We start from the raw sequence: 8,012 nt of genomic DNA, 5'->3' as shown, positions 1-8,012 counted from the left end.
TTAGAGGGCTGGCCTCAGACGACAGTTTACCCACAGTAACAGAAGGGAGAGGAGACCATATGGACACAGGTGCAGGAAGTTACCCCAAAGAGGAAGAAGGCACGGACAACAGAAATGCTCTATGATTGCTTGTTAGCGCTGTGGGCATAAGTTAAACATATCAGTTCAGTCATCAGGACTTTAATGTGCAACCAGTTAGCATGATAACGAGCTTTTCTCCAGCCACATTCGGCTACGCAGGTGCAGGCATGAGGAAGTGAAGGCTTGGATGCTGCAGAGTGGTGTCATTGCTAAGAAGTATGATGACATAAAAGAGGACTCAGGATCTGAGGTTTCAGAAAGGGAGTGATTATACCAGAGGACTGTGGACTGAAAATGGACCCGAAGCGAGCAATGGGTGAGGACAGATGGATGTTAGGGTCCGTATCATTTACGGAACAACAGGTTGTCCCCGCTACCCAGAAGTTCACGTCATGCCACGCACTGTTATGAAAGACCTACATTAGTACCTGATGTCACTAACTGAAAGAAATCTGAAGAGGATTTTTGCTTTATGAAATGGTAATTGCTCCTTCACTTTATTCCATTACAGTCTATGAAAGATTTCGCGGGAACACTCTACTTTTGGATAGTGACCGAAACCTGTATCAGACTTGGGGCACCTCAGATTAATCTGTTTCTTCTAAAGTAAGTAGCTTTGTTTTGCTTTGTTTTCTTGTTCCTCTTCAAAGATTCTCTCCCCGTTGTACTTCTTCCTCACCCGTTTCTTCCTGCCATATTTTAATCCATAAAAAATTTGAATTTTTGTCTTTCAAAATTTCTCTTTATTTCTTCTGAAATATTGCTTGTTGGTTCTCTTTCAGTGTATCCTACGGCGCTCTCTTCAATGACGGAAATATTCTATATCTTCACTACCCAATAACATAGCCAATTAGCCACTTGTGGGTAGTGTGACTAAGGAAATAAAATTTTCAATTTTATCTAATTAGAATTAATTTCGATTTAACTAGGCACATGTGGTTAGTGGTCAATCTATTAGATCACACAGTGAGCCGAAGAGAAATCTTTATATCATTTGATGATACAAATGTCATTGGCACTAAAATAATTTTTCTGATCCCCTCTCCACCTCTGCCTTCTAAAGTTAGTTCTCCTGTGTCTGCCCCTTCCCTCTTGCACACAGTTATTCACAAACATTGATGCCACATTAACTGTATGCTACCACCAGTGAGAGGTGCTAGTGCTACCAAGATGTAAGGACACATAAAAGGATGCCTGTCCTCAAATAAGGAGATGAGTCAAAAAAGTGATGATGATAGTACAATATGCCACATGCTGTGATCAACACAAGTGTAATGAGAAGGAGGAGCTTAGCAGGGAATGGGCAAAAAAAAAATAGAGACACACACAAAGAGAGAGAGAGAGAGAGAGATCTATAGATATCCACAGATATATCTCCTTTAGCATCCTACCAACTGAGGCTGGAATCGTGGCTCTGTCACTTCTTTAATGAGTAACCCACGTCACAGGGTAGTTATAAGAATTTTAAAATCTAGTATGTGCATGGAGTGCTTGGCACACTGCCTGCTTTTAAATAGAACTAATTCCCTCTTGGGCAGAATGCACACATATTTTTTATTACAAAGTTTACCTGTAATTTTTTTTAAATAAAAAATTGTGGTATCCTTGTTCTCCACTCTCAGGGTCGCGTGAGTGCACCTGATACTCCGCTGATTTCTTGAGCCACGTGTCCAGCATAGTTTTACTGTTCTTGCACCCACTTTAATCTGTATCTCACCTGAAATGAACTTCTCTTTCCTTTCAAATGACGATATACTGCACATAGCAATCACCCAATCCATTATTTTTCTTGAACGCTTACCGATCCAAAGGCTTTTTAAAGTCATAATTGGTATCTTCTGTCCAGAAGAATTATAAAATACTGGAAACTTAGAAGTTATAGCCTCATTCCCACCAGAAAGTCATCAAACTTCTGCTTGAACACCCTGAGTGACAGAGAACTCACTACCTATAAAGCAATTCAATTCATTATCAAGACTTCCATCAATAGAAAGTTCATTAATCTACCACCCTCTGATTCCCTCCATCAGTCCTCGCTGTGTGCTCCAACTCTATGATGTAACATACCATTGGGAGAGAAATGGAGTGGGATGACCCAAAGGGCTGAGATTACACAATACCCCAGATCTTTCTCATCTAAGCAGTATTCAGCTAGGAGTCTCCTTTACAAGGACGTAAGGATTGTTCACTAGATGAGTCCTGATGAAAAGTGTAAGAATCACCAGTCTACGATAGAATGCAACAAATTTTGTTCTTACTGTCCACAAAAGCCCTGCATGTATTTCATATATCCCAGGCCCCAGGAGTCTTTCCTATTCTAATCTAAATATCTCTGATTCCTTCATCTACTCTTCATAGCATGATTTCAACTTTCCTCATCATTCTCCCTCCGGTGGACCTATCACTAAAATGTTTTGTGTTGGATTCTTCTGAGTTGTATCCAAACGTCTAGTTGGATGGTTGAACACCTAGAAGTATGCTGGTTGGACTTAAGGGTCCCCCAGTGATAATGACGTTGGAGATACAGAAAGAATCCGCAGTTCCTCCGAGTAAGCTATAATACCCAAGCTATACCCCCATACTTCCTGGCTTCATTCCACACAGTTTGCTTTTCAGTTTATGATAAGGAAAGGGTTTGTTTGCACCTGGAAAGTTCTGGTGACAAACCCAGTTTCTCTCAAGTATTTTAATAGTTTTCATAATCCTGTTTTCAAGCTTAGCACCTGGCTTTGATGAGGACAGAAAGGATAGGGGAGAGGGATGGTTGAGAGTAAAGAAGAAAAGGAGAAAAACCTTCCCACACCCAATTACACTTTCTTGGCACATTCACCTTGTTTGACAAAAAAAATATGAAGATTATTTTTCCTATTCTGATTTGCTTCAGTTCAAATATACCATTCTTCCTCCAGCTTCCTACATGACAGACAGATACGTAATCAGCAGGTAAATGATAGATTATTGACAGATAAATCATTAATAGATGATAGATGATTGACAGAAGTGTATGTAGTGTGTGTTATTTTTCACTCTAATCCTTTCACTCTTTCACTCTTGTTTCACTTCACAGTTTTTTGTTTCTTTTTCCCTCGTGGGGCCCTTGTCTTTCCCCACTTCTTTGTTTTGTCACCCACTTTGTCTTCCCCATTACACAGCTTAAAAATGGCCAGTATCTTTAAGGGAGCACTAATGCACAGTACAACGCAAAATAGGTTTTCCTGCGGGACGATGATAACTTGATGGGGCCTCATTCTGGGGCAAGGTCAAAACAGATGTGAGGCAATTTTCATTCCAGCAAATATCAGTCTGCCGGGTCCTCACTGTTGTCTTAAAAATAGTTCCCACATACAGGGACATATTTTAGAGCTAAGTTAAAAGCACATTTGCTTGTTAAGAGCATCTCTTATGGGGCTGAAAATGCTGAGGCTGTGGAAAGCAAAGTGGGGAGTATTTATTTGTAACTTACAGTTACTCCAGAATTCCCCCAGGGAATGACTTTGCAGCAATTTAAGCCCAAATGTAGAGCAAATAGAAAAATGGGTGCCTTGCCCCATTCTCACAGGATTTTTCTAGTACTTCCTCCTCCTACCAATAACAAGGAGAGAGGAAGATGAATTAGCAACCACAACCCACACCTGCATCTTCAGTGACTCGTGACTCTAAGAGACTCGCAGTCAATGGTAAAAGCATGTCTAAACCAGGCTTCTGTGCCTCCATTACTCTATGCCCACACATCCTTTGCTTCTTAGGGGTACTTCTCCTATCCCAGGATATTAACACATATGAGAAAATGCAGCTGAACGCCTCGTTAAACACACACACACACACACACACACACAACACACAAAAAAAACAACTTAGTCGTGCTTATTTGTTTGTGTGGAGTTTTAAGAAACATACAGTACCTTCTACTTCTTTTACCTTTATATTGAAAAGCACATAAATTATATCCTTACATTAAAAACACATAAATGCTTTATATGTATTGATGGCAATAAATGTGACAGCTTTGTTCTGGCCTGCGACAAAAGCAAGAAAAAGACTCCAGTGCTGATAGACTCAGTGATATACAGACAAATATATAAGAATAGGCAGGATGCAAAAGGCGAAGAAAGAGAAGATGAAGATGGAGAGAAGGACAGACACACAGCAGGGCTCAGTGATGCCTTCCACCTCACTCCCAAAGGTGCTGGACTCAAAACTAAGTATGATCGTGTGTCCCTAAGCAATCTTGAAGAGTCCAAGTTGCTCTACAATTGCATTGAGGTTGCTTTTGTCACTGTCATTCTTGTTGCCCTGGTTTAGGGCTCAAACGGATCAGAACTGAGCATGGAAGTATGGGACTCGGGTTTAAGGAGGTTCTGGAATGGGCGGGGAGTGTGCAGTGAGTGAACAGTACTGCACATTGTTGGGTTCACTGTAACACTGACACTGGATTCCACTTGGGTGCACTGAACACTGTGCTCTCCATACGGTTCCCCAAACTCTACAGAGAGCCTGTGGGGAAGGCCCATTTATTGCTTCAACGAAGCAGTATGGCCTGGGAACTATCAATGCAGCTTCTGAATATAAACTGCCTGGGTTCGAATTTAGATTGCAACACCTGCCAGCTATGCAACCCTGCACACATTTTTTTTTTAACTTCCATGGGTGTATTAGTTTCCTACTGTGGATGTAATAAATTACCACAAACTTAGGGGCTTAAAAAAAACACAAATTTATAATATAAACACAGTCTGGAAGCTGCCTTCCTTCTGTAGGCTCCAGTGAAGAATATGTATCCTTACTTTTCTGGGTCCCTGAGGCCTCCTAAATGCCTGGGCTGCTGGCCTCCCCTTTCCAAGCCAGCAGCATAGCACCTTCTCTCCCTCTGACTTCTAATCTCTTGTTTACAAGAACCTTTATGATTCTACCAGGTCCACCGGATGATCCAGGGTAATCTCCCATCTCCTGATCCTTACTATTATCACATCTGCAAAGTCCCTTCTGCCATGGAAGGTAAGCTTTTCACCGGCTCTGAGTATTAGAGCAAGAACATCTTTAGGGAGCCCTTATTCTGTCTACCTTAATGGGTAAACCAAGGAGGGGGCGGAAATAGCACTTCACAAGAGTGTTATGAGAAAGTCAGGTAAAACATTGAGAACAGTCCCTTTTCTATGGATGGTCTTAGCCATTAGCGCCTATTGAGAGGAACAAGTACGGGGGATGAGAGACGGCATGGATGGAGGATGGGAGCGAGTTGTGTGGGCAGAGGCAGCTCTGAAGTTCTCTACAGTCCCATCTGATTCTGCCACAAATCCCTGATTGGCACTAGGGAATCAGTCCCATGACTTTCATGTTTCTGTATGTGAAGACACTGATGCCGTGATAACGCCAGAGCAGAATTTAAGAGGTTGGAGTGGTCTTAGAAACCAGACCTAAATGTTTCCATTTCATACAGGAGTTACCCACCTCAGATCCAGAGAGAAAGTTGTCCAAGGAGACCCGGTCAGTGGCAGAGCTGAAACAAGAACTCAGGTCTCCAGACCACCTGCCCAGTGTTCTTTCTACCACGTCTGACCCCACTTAAGGAAGACTCAATGGCCTCACTAGTGTTTGCCAGCTGTCTTGCAAATGCCACATGGTTCAAGGGAATAAAACTTCATTTGTTCAATATCTGAGTGTAAAATGCTGTCTCGCCTAAATGTAATGTCATTTTCTGGATTAGATCCTGGAACAGAAAAATGACGTTAATAGAAAAACTGGTGGAATAGGAAAGGGTTACTTTCTTAGTTTTGGCAAATGCATCATGGTAATGCAAGTTAACAATAAATGGAAATTCCCTGTATACTCTTTGCAACTATTCTGTACATTTAAAAGTATTTCTACATAAAAACATTTTAAAAGTATGATTTTTTCAGTTACTGTAATAATGCCAAATTACTTTCACCTTTCATTGTATAGTATAAGGCCCTGTCACAGTCATTCTTCCTCAGCCCCATTGCCCATGTTTGTCCCTCGGGCTAAAATACGCTGCCCACATCACCTTCTTGGTGAATCATCCCCCCATCCTGCTATCTAAAACAGGGAAGGAAAGAAGGAAAGAAAGGAAAAAGAAGGGAGGAAGGAAAAATGGGAAGAAGGGAGGGAAGGAGAGAGGAAGAGAAAAGAAAGGAAGGGGGGGGGAGGAAAAATGCCCACTCCGGAGAACTGTAACAAAACCTGTACTATTTTCTTTATCTTTACCCTGCTTTATCTTTCTTTTAGCATTCATTACTATCAAACAAATGACATACTCATTTATCTTACATGTGGTCTACCTTTGCCACCATAAAGGCTAGTATAGTTTATCTTTGTCCATTTTGTTCACTGTTGTATCCTTAGCAACTGGAAGAGTGCCTGGTATACAGAAAATACTTCAAAAATACTTGTTGAATGAGTGAATGATTGTAACCGCTCTGCACGTTGAGTAAGCCGTGTGTACAGAGCACAGTGCCTGACCCACTTTAAATATAAGGAATCCTATGCTACAGGGAAATGAGATTACACACCAAGAAGTCACATAGCTTATAGGTAGCAGGTCTGAGACTGGAATGCAGGCCTCCCGATGTCTGGGTCAGCATTCTACACATTGCATTCCATCATGTCAAGCCCCATTCCCAGGGTAGGTACGTGCCATTCCATTTTCCTCCCCCTGATTTTCATGGCTGCTTTCACTCCTCTCAGAGAACCACAGTGGATCTCACTAAATAATCCAAGTACAGAGGAGACGTGTGTTTACGTTGTTGGTTTCCTAATGGCTACTGGTGCTAAATTTAACTAAAATCCATTTCAAGAAGCCCCATCCAAAGAGAGTGGCTTGTCACCATGATTCAATAGGAAGACTCTAGGTATGGGGGACAAAACAAGAGAACAGAATAGGCGGGCGCCGTGGTAACCCCGAGCTATTACTCCACTGCTTCCCGCACATTCAATTCAATCCAATCAAACAAGTGTTTACTGAGGACATATTTCATGCATTAAACTATACTAGGCATGCTGAGGATGACAAGAGGAGACCAGTGGCTGCAACACAAAGGGAAACACAAGTCCTAACGCTGTTCCTCAGTCCCCTACGGATAGGAAGGCAGCGACAGCGTCCCCGTCTTGGCAGAACAAGACTCCAGCCAGGAGCACCAAAACGAACAAGCCCTTGCACCAAGGCTTACACGCATTCTTGCTATCAGCCGCAAGAGGAGCTCAGGGGGTTTACACTTGAGACACACTTGGGTTTATCACTCCTATGACGCAATTCAGACCCATGCCATGTTCCTTGAAGGCAATAAGAGCATCTTTGGTCCACACCACTTGAAGTGATTGAAACTGAATGAAATTATTAATGGGTGAAAGGAGGGAAAGATTATCTTGTGAGTGAAAATCTTTCCATGTCTCTTCTTCTTTGGGCGTAAATACAACAAAGCAGTTCACTGAAGCCTGAAAGCAGTAAAATGTTTGTATACGTTTTTCACAGGATGGAACAGGAATTTCCTGAGAAATTCTCTCCCCCTCCCCTCCTTTGTCTTTTCTCATTTTTCCACCATCGCCGTGCTTCATTCATCCACTTCATTTCTCCCCTGTTCTTCCTTTCTGCCTCCCTCCTGCCTACCGTATATAAGGCACCGTGTTGGTGCCAAGGGAGGACGCAGGATGTTGAGAGCAGAATCTATGTCCTCAATTATTGATTCACTCATTTAAAACTTGTATGAGGGCAGGCACTATGCTAAGTACTTTATGTTGTATAATGCACAGTTTCTAAATAAGTAATAGTCATTAGCGAGGATCAATATGGTGTAAGTGGCAAGAGCGCTTTGCCATCAGACTACCCTGGGCTCGAGTCCCACACCGCTCCTATCTCCGTGACCTTGGAGACCCCTTAACTTCTCTGTGGGCAACTTCCTTCATCAGTTAAATAAAGA

The 8,012-nt window shown here is 42.2% G+C and overlaps 1 long non-coding RNA gene across 1 annotated transcript; it reads left to right on the top strand.

The window, feature by feature from the left end:
* Positions 1 to 217: 217 nt before the first annotated feature.
* On the top strand, positions 218 to 5,903 carry LOC121104488. Its single transcript, XR_005836818.1, has 4 exons — positions 218 to 397; positions 593 to 687; positions 4,995 to 5,076; positions 5,519 to 5,903. It is a non-coding gene; the product is annotated as an uncharacterized LOC121104488 (long non-coding RNA).
* The last annotated feature ends 2,109 nt before the right edge of the window (positions 5,904 to 8,012 follow it).

This window comes from Ursus maritimus, unplaced genomic scaffold (assembly GCF_017311325.1).
Source record: "Ursus maritimus isolate PB19 unplaced genomic scaffold, ASM1731132v1 scaffold_1, whole genome shotgun sequence".
NCBI lineage: Eukaryota > Metazoa > Chordata > Mammalia > Carnivora > Ursidae > Ursus > Ursus maritimus.
Note: the sequence above shows the minus strand (reverse complement) of the source record. Positions and strands in the feature narration are given on the sequence as shown.